The following is a 13,673-nucleotide window of genomic DNA, read 5'->3' on the forward strand; positions in this document are numbered from 1 at the left end:
ATTTTTCCTATTTAATCCCCTATACCATTGCAGTAACTTCCTGGTAGGTCTTCCCAAAGCCACGGACTTCTGGCCCTTTAGTTTCCTCCCATCCATTACAGTCATTCAAGATTAATTTTTTTTTTTGTTCATAGACCTGATGATCACTTAAGTAGTTTTTGCCTTTAGAAAAATCTTAAATGATTTCCTATTAAATTCTTATCCAACTTCTTGACATTAAAGGATTCTAAAATCTGGAACCACACTCATTCAGTTTTGTGTATTATTATTATTTATTTTAAATTGATCATATATTTCAGTCAAACTAGACTACTTTCTATTGGAGTACTTTTTTTTCATTGTAATTCTTAGAGTGTCATTCTCTCATCATTACTTGCTGATCTTCCATCTATCCTTTAATGACTAACTCAAATGATATCAACTGAAGGAAGGCTTTCTTGATTACCTAGTTTGTAATAACTATTCCTTCAGACCTTATTTAATAATTTTTTTTGGGGGGGGGGAGCAGGGGTGTGCATTTATTATGTTACTGTGTATTGAAGAGCTTTCACCACCAGTACTTAGTAAATGCATATTGATTTGTATTATAGTTTTGGTGGTGGTCTTCAGGGTCATTTCTGAGAGAATGTACATTTCTTGAGGGTTGGAGCTGTGTATATTATCTAAAACTTTATCTTTCAATGCTTAGCTCAGTCTTCTGAACACAAATAGATTGTTATTTAACTGCTTAATAAATGTTATACTTTTCAAATTTTGTTATGTAGTTTGTAGTTAAATCATTTTGTCTCAAATCTTAATTTTTTAAAAAATAATAGCTTTATTTTCAAAATGTATACAAAGGTAATTTTCACCATTTACCCTTGCAAAACCTTGTGTTCCCCATTTTTCTCCCTCCTTTTCCCCCCACCCTATCCCCTATACAGCAAATAATCTAATATCTGTCAAACATTAATTTCAAAGCCTTAGCAACATCCATATAGAATAGTGATACGTTGATTAACTTCCCCCGTATAAATTAAAAAGCCACTTTTCAATTCTGTTATGTGAATTCTTCCCCATTACACCTTTTCCATCTTCTATCCACTTGATCAGGTGGTATAATAGACAATATTATAAAGCCTATAGAGTTTTTGTTTAGCTGAGACACTGTACATTGTGTTTCTAGCTTCATCAGCCATATTATTTTCAAGACGTTGTTTATGATGCATGCACCTCCTCGGTCCCCTGACTTGTCTGCCCATCTTGGGATATACTTCAACTTGTCAGAGCATTGAAAGGATTTTTAGTAGGCTTTTTGGCTTTGTGTACTCTCAAGTAGCCCACCAACATTGACAAAATGAAACTTTTTCTGGTAATTCAGTTTTATGAGGCTAGATACAGGCATATATTGTGAATTTGAATAAATTAATGATTTCTTCATTTAATTTTAAAAAATGATTTTTTGGTATCTCTTGTTTTTACTTAACTACTTTTTTTTTTTTTAATAGTGTATCCCTTTTCCTTTTGCACAGAACTATCCCTTACAACAAGGAATAAAAAGGAGAAAAAAGTTCAGCAAAATTGACCAGCACCTTGAAAATAATAGATAGTTTATTCAGTGTTCCACTCCTGGAGTTTCTCTTACCTCTTAAGTCATTAAATTGTGTTGCATTTTCTGTGGTGATTGTCTTTGTTGTGATGATGATGATGATGATGATGATGATGATAATTACGGTGGTGGTGATTTTCTCTCCCTCTTCCCTCTTCCTTTCCTACTCTCCATCCTCCCCCATTTATATTGTTGTAGTTCTACTCTTCGTAAACCCTCAGTCTCATTCAAAGATCTTGCAAAATTTTGTGGAAGAAATAAAGGGCAGAGACTGTGACCATATATAAATAGTCTTGATACTGCTCCTCTATTCCCTTCCCTATTGTTATTGCCCTGCTACAGGTTCTGCTTTCCATTTCCCATTTTTACTAGAGTGGAGAAGTAAATTGAAATATTCCAACTGTGTCCCTAAATCATTTCTACTGCAAGTCATTTGTTTATGCTGCTTCTTATTTTTAGTTTGGAATAGTTAGGAAGTTCAATGAGTAACTTGGTAGAGATGAAGAATAGAGATTATTTTAGAGAAATGCAGAACTTAATTTGGAAGGGACTCCACTCCCATGGTCAACTCTCATGGTTCAGCACATACCAATACATTTTCTTATCCTATCAGAGAAATGATCATTTAGCTTTTGCATTAAGGGAGAACAAACTCCTTCCTGAGGTATTGCATTCATTTTGAAATAGTTCAAATTGTTGGTAGGGTTTTTTTTTTTCTTACATTATTATGTCTTTATAATTTACACTGTTGTAGTTCTGCTCTTTGAGGCTAAAGAGAATGTCAAATTCCATATATGAACTATTACAGTCTTTTTAAGGTAGCTTTTTATATTACATCTGAGTTCTTTTCTGTAAGTTGTTTGCCCATTCATCTTGAAGATGGTATGTTATGAACTCCAGACTCTTCAACCTGCAGATTACTTATCAATTCATTACCTGAAGTATGGCGCCAGAATTAAATATTCCATAGATACAGTCTAATCAGGGGACCATTTTGGCTTTTAATCCAAGGTACTATGTTTCTCTTAATGCAGCCCAAGATAGCATATTAGCATTTTCTGTTCTCAACTTTTACTGAGCTTTATATCCCACTAAAAACCTTGTTAACCCCTCCACCCCCACCCATATGAAGTGTTATCTAGCCATATTTTTTTCCCCTTTGTAAGTTGATTTTTTTCCTGAGGCAATTTGGGTTTAAATGACTTGCCTCAGGGTCACACAGCTGAGACTTGTTAAGTCTCTGACACCAAATTTGAACTCAGGTCCTCCAGACTTCAGGGCTGGTGCTCTAACCCCTGTGCCACCTAGCTGATTTTTTTTTTTTTTTAATCCACGTTTAAGCCCCAATACATTACATCTTACTTGATATGGTCCTTTCATGTTTTAAAATGCTGGTGGCCATTCATATGAGCTTTGTGTCAGCTTGCATAGGGGGAAAAAATATACTCAGCATTTTAAAACTGAGAGACACTTATCCAAGCACTGCTTCTCAGAGTAGGGAGAGTTTCAAAAGGGCAGTTTTTTCCTGCTTACTAAAAATGTTAAAGAAGAATTTCACAGAAGGTGAAATAGTGGTTCAAAGTTCAATTTTTAGAGTTTTTAATTTGCTTAGACAGAAAAATAGCAATGTCAGTATCAGGGCACCCTAAAAGAAATAATTTTGTCTTTAGTCACTCCTTCCTAAGCCTGCTTTCAGTTTAGTGAAACTGAGATGCTGCTTTTAGATTAAATTAATCCAAATCCTTCTCTTAATTTTGGGCACGTATAAACAAAACAGTGTCTCTTAGATTCAGGGAATCAAGATTCTGTCCTGAATTTGATTATCTTTTTAGAAGTCTAATTAAGTCTTTCATTCAAGTTAGCTTAGGGGGACATAAGACCAGGACACTGATGTATTTCTTAATATTTCAAAGAAAGAAAAAGAGGCCTTAGTGGATCACAGGCATACTATCTATACCTTTTTCCAAGTCCTTAAATATAATGTTAAATAGTATGAAATCAAGCAAATTTCCTGGGGGTATGCCACTAGACACTTTACAAATGACCTAGAAATGTTAATGACCATATTTTTCTATTTCCAAATATATATTATCATTTAGCCCACATGACTATTCTTTCCATAAGAATAGATTGAGCCTGGCACAGTAAATAAAGCTCCTTTCTTGTAGTATAAAAGAACCGAGTTCAGATTCAGTCATACTGGGTCTTTGTGATGACCCACTTTATTTTCTAGATGTTCACTAATTGTCTCTTTAGCCATGTTGTCTAGAATTTTGCTAGGAATTTGAAGACTAGGGTACTGGCTTACTGGCTTATGTTTCTCTTCCTAACTTGGTGACTTGAACTCATCAAGAATACCTGAGTATGGGACAGCTAAGTGGCTCAGTGGATAGAGCACCAACCCTGAAGTCAGGAGGACCTGAGTTCAAGTTTGGCCTCAGACACTTAACATTTCCTATCTCTGTGACCCTGAGCAAGTTACTTGACACCAATCGCCTCAGTAAAAAAAAGAAAATCCAGGTGCTCTCTAGATTTAGGAATAGAATACCATGTTGGTTATTTTGCATTTTCAAGGCTATGTTAGTGCCTACAGAACATGAATCTAAAGTTAGAAAGACCTAGGTTTCAGACATTTACTGTGGGATCGCCGGACAGATCACTTAACCACTGTCAGTGTCAGTTTCCTCCATTGTAAAATGAGCATCTACCTTAACAGGGTTGTTTTGAGAGATCAAAGGAAGTATTTGTCAAATTCTTAGCACAGTTCTTTGGGAGATTGTTATGGATATGGAACCTCTGGGAATCTCCTCTTAACTCTTAACCCCAAGGCTTATCTACCTCTCCAAATAATTGACCTATGCACTAGTTGTCTTGGCAGTGGCTGAAAGACAAGCTGACCACCCAGCATAGATAATTGCAAAATTCTTTTGATTTTACGTATTTTGTTGGAAGTGAGATTCCCATTCTTTCTGCCTTGAATTCACTTCCCTTCGAAAACATATAACAAACTGGATGAGTACCTTGCAGGTTTATAGTTGGTTCTTCTTTTTGCCTTTTTATTGAGCTTTTGACCACTGTTCTCAACTGCCTTTCCTTACTCTTGGATACCTAGCTCATTTTATTATGTTCAGCTCTTTTTCAAATCTTTTTTTTCCCACCCTTCTCTCTAGTTAGAGTCCTTATCTTTCAGTTCAAGTCCTTTAGCTCCAGCTCTTCCCTTGGATTTTTTCCTTATGTTTTTCCCAAATAAAACCTTACAAAATAAAATTTCTAGCCAGTTGTACGTTTCTAGATCTCTCTTTATCAGCTTCACAGTTTTTTTCTCACTTCAGTCTCTTTTTTTCCCTACAACCTCTCATAAAATTTTAAAATGAAAACTTAGTTGTTTTATTCCTTTTTATTCCTAATATAGCTTTTCAAAAGCATTTAATCTCTATTGATAATAATTACATTGAGCATATTTGATTGTGAAAACATAGTGAAACTAATAGTGAAAATAGTCATCAAAAGTAAGCAAAGGATGGGGAGAATGAGAGTAAAGGAAACAGACATTTTTTTTTCTCCCTTCACTTCATTTCTGGATTTTGGTACTAGACTTTCCAAAGACTTGAGATAGTGTGCTCACTTAGAGTATTTTTTCAGTGTTATACTAATCTGTGTAAACATTTTTTAATCTATTTCTGACAGTTCTTTCCTCTCCATTGTCTCTACCTCCTCCATTCCATCAGTGTAACATAGTAAAATGAAAGTGGATAGAGCTCATAAAATTTTAGAGGTGAAATTACAGATGCTTGTACAATGTGGACTATTATGTGACAATTAGGATCCACTTCTCTACCCAGATGTGATCTGGTCTACCACCTGTGTAAAGCCTGACCAGTATACTTGAAGGAGCAGAAAAAAACAATCTTATTTTCAGGCTCAAATCAACTTTAGGACCGGCACATGCTTCTCTGAACGAAGGTCTGACTGGCTCTGCTGACTGACCCTGTCTACTGCCCTCCATCTTCCTTGCACAACTTGAAAGAGAGCCAGTGGAACTCATTAATGGAGGTGGGTTGATTGGATTATGAATAGACAATCCATGTTGTGTTTCCAAGCAAGATCAATTTTGGACTGTAAGAAATAAAAAAAAAATTCTTAAAAGGTGAGTTCTTTAAAGTTTGGGGGTGGGGGGTAGGGGTGGGGAGGGAGGTGGGAAGAAATACCTGAATTGTCATAACATTGGAAAACTAAATGTTTATCAATTACTGGAAGGGCTCCTGATTTTCTTTGTAAGCAGAATATTTGGTCATTAGTTTCAAAATATTTTAGAATTTTTTTGGTTGGATATAAGAATGTGTAATTTCTGACTTTTGGCTGCTTATATAAATGAAAAATTTTAAATATTTGTTGCTAAATAGATGATTTCAAAAAATTTTTGAAGTTCAGAATCAGAAACTTTCAATATATTACAGATGATAATAACTAGCATTTAAATAGTGCTTTAAGATTTGTAAAGTGCTATATAGTTATCTTTAAGTGGATTTGACTTTAGAATTTTGCAGTTTAAAATTTTCTTAATGTAACCTGTAATCTTTTATCTATTTTAATGCAGCCTTAATACAGTTCACACAGTAGACTTAGATTTAGCAACTCTTAAATATTCATTTACAGGAGAGAACTAACAGTTAAGAATTAGAGTAAATTTAGAATACTTTGTAAAGGACCTTAGAGACATGGCCGCCTCCAGGCTTAGTATAAGGCTGCAGTGGGAAATGTTGGGACTGTTACAATTTTAGAACTGAAAATAAAATGGTTTCTAGAGAATAGTGCCGTGACAGCAACAAGATGTCTTGACTTTGAATGTATTGTGCTTTTACACTGACTGAAATGTTACAGGGAAGACTGTCTTTGCAGTAGTTTCCCCTGTACCTTTTTGTGTCAACTGAGCCTTTCTTTACATATTAGAAGCTGCTTAAATAGACTACCCCTTCTGTTTTGTCTTTAGGTTACAATTTTGTTTTTAAAAACATTTGTGGTTCATAAAAAACAGTACACAGGGAGCCTCCCTAAGTGTGATAGTATGTGTATTTTTCTGGGATGTTTAATTTTTGAAAAGTGAAACTGTAAATCATTTAAATTTAATAGGTAATCCTATAACTTTTCAGTTACATTAAATGTAAAAATTTGGAGATTAAGGGTTTGTTCATTTGTTCAATTTTAGATCTAAGAAAGTTTTTTTTTTTTTTTTTTGTGGAAGTTTCTAATAGGATAATAACATTCTTTATAAAAATGACATATTTATCTTGTTCTGTGAAGTTCTCAAGTTCTTGGGGAGAAATCAAGATAATGCCAGAATTCTTCTCCCTGATAGATCTGAAGTACCTGCAGCAGTTGTCACTTCATGTAGTTTTTGAATAAAAAAAAAAAATTCTCATATATATTGTTTACTTATGCATATTGTTTGGATACATGACCTAGTTTGAGACCTTGGATCCTTCCAGTTGTTTAGGCTTTTCTGAATTGTGAACACCACTGTTTCCCTTCCTACCAGGTATTTTTTTTTTCCTGAACTGCTTCTTCAGCGTAATTTGAATTGATATTACATGTTATTGTTGTTGTTGTTGTTGTTGTTGTTGTTTTATTTGTGCCTTTTGTTTTTGAACCACAGTCATTTTCCAATATATCCTTTCCCCTTTGAACCCTTGTAAGAAAAAGAAATAAAACCAGTCTCCTACCCTTTAATCTTCAGGGTGGGAGGTATGTTTGTGTATCATCACATCTCTGTGGACTGAGACTGGTTGTTTACATTATTGTAGTTTATTTGTATATTTATTGTGTTCTGACTTCAATATGTATCAGTTCATGAAAGTCTATGTTTCTCTGAATCTCATTCATTGTTTCTTACACATCTTGACTGATACGCATTCATAATCCATTACGGTGATGAGCACTCACTTTGTTTCTAGTTTTTTTTGCTACCACACAAAGTGCTTAAATGAATATTTTGGTATGTATGGGGCCTTTCTTTTCTTTCTGTCTTCTTAGAGTAAGAAATGAGATGTCAAACCTTCTCAGAACTCTTCTGAGGAAAGGCCAGTTGTGCCAACAACCCTAAGTGGCCTTCATCCTCCCCTCCCGAGTCTACCTCCTCCCTCCCCCCCAAAAAAGGAAGACAGTTTTGAAGTTTCCAGGTAAGACCTCAAAAGTAAATTCTGCCAAAATTTCTGTGAAATCTCTTTCCTGTGTTGAATTTGCATAGTGCTTATTTTAACTATTTTAGTATAGAGTTAGATAAAGCACATTTTGGTTTCTACATCTGTCTGAATGGCTAGAAGACTCAGGAATCCTAAACCTAAAAAGGACGTTTGCATATCTCTAATATCTTGTCAACCAAAGCAGTTTGGAATATGTTGAAGATAATTGCTCTTGCATTATTTATGGTTTTGTTTGTAATATATCCATATTTTTGATGCATGGATAGAAAAACAGATATAGGAATTCTCCAAATAGTCTAGTTGCCATTTAATTTCTTAATACTGTTTTCCAGTGTTATTAAGATTGGTGATTGAGCCAACTTTCCTAGTTAATGAAAATTATTTTATAATATAACTGAAAATTAGAATTAATGTAATAAGTAGTAGAGCCAGAATTAAAATTAAATTAAAATTAGATCTCCTGGTTCCAAGTCAAATGTGTGTTCTATGCTGTGCTTGGCATAGGGAACTGACTGAGTAAAGACACAGGTATGTTAAAAGGCAGAACCAGAATTCTCCTGGAATTCAGAGTGAGACAGTTGGGAAAAAAAGTAGGGTGGTATTTGAATAACCGTGATCAGATGTTTAACTAAAGTAGAGTTACCATGAAAATTTTTGGATAGATGGACAATATGATCGGTTGATATGGCAGAAATTTGTTGGACAGCAATAAAGAAGATAGATTAAAGAGGAAATAGATTAAGAAACTTAAAAAAATTAGTTTCATTGAGGGGCAATGAACTGGAGTGGTCATAGTGGAAAGGAGAAGGTAGGTGATAGTATTGTAGAGATACACTACACTACACTATACTACACTATACTATACTATACTATACTTTACACTATATACACTATACTACTATAGAGGGAGTGAAGATTGGAAGATGAAATAATTTCAGATCTGCATGACTAAAAGGATAGTAGCTTTATTAACTGAAATAGAGAAGTTAGAGTATGACTTCTTAATCTGATGATCTGTAAATTTGCTCTTTGAAAAGTATTTTGATAACTCAAAGTAAATGGTTTCTTTTGAAATAGTATGGTATTTTATTTTAGTTACTTAAAACATTTATTCTGAGAGGAGTTCCATAGGCTTTGTCAGATGGCCTGTCAGAAAAGCTGAAGAACCCCTGAGTTAAGAGAGATAGCCAGTCATTTTTAAAGAAGTGAAAATTTTAGTTTCACACATAATAAGTTTAAGTATCATTGTTAACAACTAGTTGAAGAGATGGTAGCATTCAGTTAGATATATGGTACTTGATCTAGAGAAATGTTGGGGACAGAAATAAAGATTTGAGAGTCATTTGCATAGAGGACATAATGAAAAATAATGGGAAAGTTGATGACAAAATCTTTTAATTGGAAAGAAGAGAGGAAGACATGGGTAGAATGGGGTTTGGGGCAGGGAGGAAAACCTATGTTAAAAGAACAAGATGATGAGAAGAGTGATTTATGTGGTAGTAAAAGAATAGGGTCTCATATTAGTATTATAATATTACATATTATACATTATATAAGGCTATATAGACTGACTCTGTACTACAGAAGGAGTTAAGGAGGATGAAAACAGTGAAAAGATGACTCTCCTCAACTCCATTTGACTTTGAAGCTTAAAAATTGGCTTTTATGAATTCAGATGTCTTATGTGGTATAACTATTATAAGCCTAAAACAGAAATACAGTGCTGCTGTTTTAGATGATTTCTGATTCTTCACTTTTCACTTGGCCTTTGTTCTTACATTTCAAATGTACAAATCTTGGAATACTCTTTCTAGTACTTTGGAAGAATTTATGACACCCCTTAGGAAAGACTTCAGTTTGTTGAAAGTATCTTAATCCTGAAAACGATTGGAATTTTAAAATGAAGACTGAAGATGTGTGGTCTGTGTTGTAGGGAATATATTGGAAATCAACCACCATCTTAATACAGAAAGGAATTGATAAAGGAGAAACACATGAAAAATCAGTTTATCATCTTCTAGCCAAGGAATTTGTCTGTGTTCATCATCTCTGACTGAAATGTTGAAAGTTTTCTAGGTCAGATATTTGCTTCTGTTTATTGTTGCTCTGCTTTGAGATTGGTTTAAAAATCGAAAAAGGTTAATTCACACAGCTGAACCCTGATAGCATCAGTATTTTTGTTGTCTTCAACATTTAGCATTTGCTTACTAAGATCAATGTGAATAGACATTACAGTGTATATAGAGTGCTCTAATTTGGATTTAGGAAGACCTGAACTAGCTTTGTGATTGTGAGTAAATCAGTTATTCTCTTTGAACCCCAGTTTCCTCAGCTGTAAAATTAATTATACCATACAATGAACTTCCCTCCAAGACTTTCTATTGGGGAAATGACAATAACAATGACAATAGAACTTAAAAGAGTTCTTGTGGGACTTGAAGGAGATTTTATGATTCATATTTGCATATATGTGTATACAAACATGTACATGTGTATGTATATTTCAGTGTATCTGTATATCTCTGTGTAGATGCATGTGTGTGTGTTACTTTCTGCATCTTAATAATATTCAACATTTTTTGGGAATTAGTTGGGAAAGAAAAATCGTTCTTTTGAAACTCGAATAGCGAAGAATTCACCATTATATTTTTTGGTGTTTTATTCTGTAAAAGAAATGCCATGACCAGGTATTGGGAATAAGATTTGGGAGAAAAAGATGGAATGGGAAATTCCTGAGTAATTCTATTAAAATATATCCCAACTCAAAAAATCCCAAAACAAAAACAAAAACCAACCCTAAGCTTAATTAGGTAATTTAAAAGTAAAGTTTCCCCTGAACACTGTGAAAAAACTTTATGCTAAGTAGCACTTAATTAAACTATGTTTGAGATTAATTCTTTTTTATTTTATAGCCCTATGCATTCTCTTCTTTGATTCTGTCTTGTCAGTAGGACATGAATTTTATAGGTAAGAAAAGTGAGACTCTAAGCAGTTAAATGAATTTTTTTAGGTTGCAAAGCTACAGCATATTGGTGGTAAAATGCAGCTCAATAGTTCTGTGATGACCTTTCCGTTGTGGAAAGGTTGCTTCCTATGGTAATATCTTCAAAGAATTCTAAGTGTATATATGTATGTGCATTCACGCACACACAGACACATGTAATATAGATATGGAGGCCAAATACCAAACTTTGAAATAGATTTTTGGATTCTAGGTGAATTTTAATTGTTTTTTTTTTTTTTTTTTTTTTTAAAGAATGGGAAAAGTATCCATCTTGTCCAAGTAGATGTCATCTTTTTGTTTATATATTTGCTTGTCAGTAAAACTTACAGTAAACTGATTTTAATTGTTGTATACATAATAGTAATTGTAGAGGTTTTAAGTTTTTGCAGTGTTCTTAATATAACCATTATGTTGAATATTACAGTAGCCCTGGAAGTATTATGATTATTATTCCCGTTTTATAGATGAGAAAACTAAGGATCAGAGAAGTTAAGTTACTTCGAAGTAATACATGTTAGAGGTTGAATTCCTGCCCAGTTTGTCATTGATCCTAAGTCCAGTATTGTATCCCATATAAGTGACCTGTTTATAGATATTGAGAAAACCATGTTTGAATTCTAGTGTAGAGTTAGCATGTTGAGTTATATCCCAAATTTAATTTATAATGTAACCATTCTGTTAAAGAAAACTGCAGTAATGGAATGTTGGAAGGGATGTGGGAAAACAGGGACATTAATACATTATTGGTGGAACTGTGAATACATCCAACCATTCTGGAGAGCAATTTGGAACTATGCTCAAAAAGTTATCAAACTGTGTGTACCCTTTGATCCAGCAGTGTTTCTACTGGGCTTATATCCCAAAGAGATCTTAAAGGAGGGAAAGAGACCTGTATGTGCACGAATGTTTGTTGCAGCCCTCTTTGTAGTAGCTAGAAACTGGAAACTGAGTGGATGCCCATTAGTTGGAGAATGGCTGAATAAATTGTGGTATATGAATATTATGGAATATTATTGTTCTGTAAGAAATGACCAACAGGATAATTTCAGAAAGGCCTGGAGAGACTGACACGAACTGATGCTGAGTGAAATGAGCAGGGCCAAGAGATCATTATATACTTCAACAACAATACTATATGATGACCAGTTCTGATGGACCTGGCCATCCTCAGCAATGAGATCAACCAAATCATTTCTAATGGAGCAGTAATGAACTGAACCAGCTACGCCCAGCGAAAGAACTCTGGGAGATGACTAAGAACCATTACATTGAATTCCCAATCCATATATTTTTGCCCACCTGCATTTTGGATTTCCTTCACAGGCTAACTGTACAATATTTCAAGAGTCTGATTCTTTTTGTACAGCAAAATAACGGTTTGGTCATGTATACTTATTGTGTATCTAATTTATATTTTAATATATTTAACATCTACTGGTCATCCTGCCATCTGGGGGAGGGGGTGGGGGGAAAGAGGGGAAAAATTGGAACAAGAGGTTTGGCAATTGTCAATGCGGTAAAAGTTACCCATACATATAACCTGTAAATAAAAGGCTGTTAAATAAAAAAAAAAGAAAACTGCAATAAAAAGTGCCAGAGATATGCTTCCAGAGTTTAATGGTCTTTTTTGACAGAATAATGTATGAATTTTGTGAGTGTACCCTAAGGTTTGGTTTCTTATCACATTTCTGTCTTTCTTCCAGCTATTTATTCATTCATTCTTTTATTTCCATTTCATCTTACTGCTTAATTAATTTAGATTACTTTGAGAAGATGTGTGTCTAATTTTAGTGGGTCATAAACAAAAAAAATGATAGATAATTGAATATGTAAATTTTTTTCTAAGTAAGTTTTATTTTTCTGTTTAGATCAATTGAAAAATTGGTTGGAAATAGAATTAAGGTGACTTAAGGTAGTGTGGATTTGCCAGTAGAACGTTATACCTTGAATTACAAAATCATACAATGTTAAGGATAAAAGGTAATCTGAGATGTTAAATGATTTGTGTGATCTCATACAATGGGTTAGTATACTCAGTCTTATGTGAATTGCCTTTTTTCCTGAGAAGGGAGAGAATGTTTAAGCATAAGGATTTAGAAACCAGAGCTAACAAAAGCAGTTGTTCACATATTGCTTTTTGGGTAACTTAGTGGTTATTGTATTTGACTGAAAAGGATGAGTATGTGCTCAAGTCTTTCCATAATATGCCCAATGATTTGTCTCTAACTAATATTCTGCTTATCCTTGCTAATAATTTGAACTTCTTGGGATCTCCTCCCACACAATTGGCCTTGTGTGAAAAAACTCAGGCTTTTTGAGTGTTGTGCACCTAGCTGGTCTATCTCCTGGTATATTGGAATCATTAATAAACTTTTCAGAAGATTGGCCATCTCTGCTTTTTGGAAAATTTGTGGTATTAAAGAAAGGAGTATCCAAGCAGGATGAAGCAATGGTTAATGTTGAATTTTTCAGAGGGAATAGGGTCATTATGAATAAAGCCAATGATTTTTGGTGAAATTTTAGAATGTGTTATTAAAGAAGCTTGTGAATAGTGAGTATAGATTCATCAAAAACAGATTATGCTAGATAAACTTTTTGACTTGGTTATTAGCTTGGGATCATTTTTTAAAAAATATTTTTAATACTTATTTTTAAATTTTTATTTAAAATTTATTTAAAATTTTATTTAAAAAATTAAAAAAATATTTTAATAATTTTAATAAACAAAAATTTATCATGATAGGTTTGCTTTTGGTCAAGTTGGAGAAATGTCATTTGTACAGCTAAATGTCATAATAGTTTTGAGTGCTAAACTTGGAGTCAGAAAGATCAGAATTCAAATTCTAACTCACATGATAGCACTGTGACTTGTTTCTTCATT

The 13,673-nt window shown here is 33.7% G+C and overlaps 1 protein-coding gene across 5 annotated transcripts in view; it reads left to right on the forward strand.

The window, feature by feature from the left end:
* The window catches only part of ZNF644 (zinc finger protein 644), a 110,239-nt gene that overhangs the window by 22,070 nt on the left and 74,496 nt on the right, over positions 1–13,673 (forward strand). The window contains exon 1 of one of the 5 annotated variants that reach the window (XM_031969340.1): positions 7,631–7,764. The exons of the other annotated variants lie outside the window; for them this stretch is intronic. The gene's annotated coding sequence lies outside the window, so the exon portion shown is untranslated. Of the gene's footprint in view, positions 1–7,630; positions 7,765–13,673 lie in introns of those variants that run through there. 5 annotated transcript variants of the gene reach the window in all.

This window comes from Sarcophilus harrisii, chromosome 4 (genome assembly GCF_902635505.1).
Source record: "Sarcophilus harrisii chromosome 4, mSarHar1.11, whole genome shotgun sequence".
Taxonomy (NCBI): Eukaryota; Metazoa; Chordata; class Mammalia; order Dasyuromorphia; family Dasyuridae; genus Sarcophilus; species Sarcophilus harrisii.